Source organism: Pygoscelis adeliae, unplaced genomic scaffold, assembly GCF_000699105.1.
Source record: "Pygoscelis adeliae isolate BGI_AS28 unplaced genomic scaffold, ASM69910v1 Scaffold160, whole genome shotgun sequence".
NCBI lineage: Eukaryota > Metazoa > Chordata > Aves > Sphenisciformes > Spheniscidae > Pygoscelis > Pygoscelis adeliae.
This window is the reverse complement of record NW_008824035.1, coordinates 9219523-9220038: the sequence shown is the minus strand read 5'-3', so window position 1 is coordinate 9220038 and position 516 is coordinate 9219523.

Sequence of the window (516 nt, the reverse complement as noted above, 5' to 3'; positions counted from 1 at the left end):
TCCCCGGCTGGCTCTAGGAGAAGCACCAGCGGGAAGGCTGCCGGCGGGGGGTGAGTCCCGCACCGCTACAAAATGGCATCTCTTCGCCCGTTGAGGGTGCGGGGGGTGTCAGGGCATCCTCAGATGCACACAGTGAACAGCAGCCCCAGGGGACGTGGCAGAAAGCGGCTCTCCCCGACCCCCCCGTCTGACACGGGTTGGGCACCAGGAGGTGAGGCTGGGAGCAGTTAATGCAACGGGAGAGGCTCATCGCTCTTCCTTTAAAATTACAGTTTCCAATGCCTTTCGTATAAAAAGAGGCTCGTCAAACTCACATCATGTATCAGCCTCTTCTAGTAGTGATGTGAACACAGATGCTACCAAAAGTTCACCACAGCACCCTTTCCCCCTAAGACCTAAACCCTGAATTGCTGTGGTGCCTCTCACTGGGGATTTGTGAACGTTAACAGAAGGTGAATGACACATAGTCTTAAATCAGACTGAAACCTGCTGCTTGGACTGATGCGACTGATGATG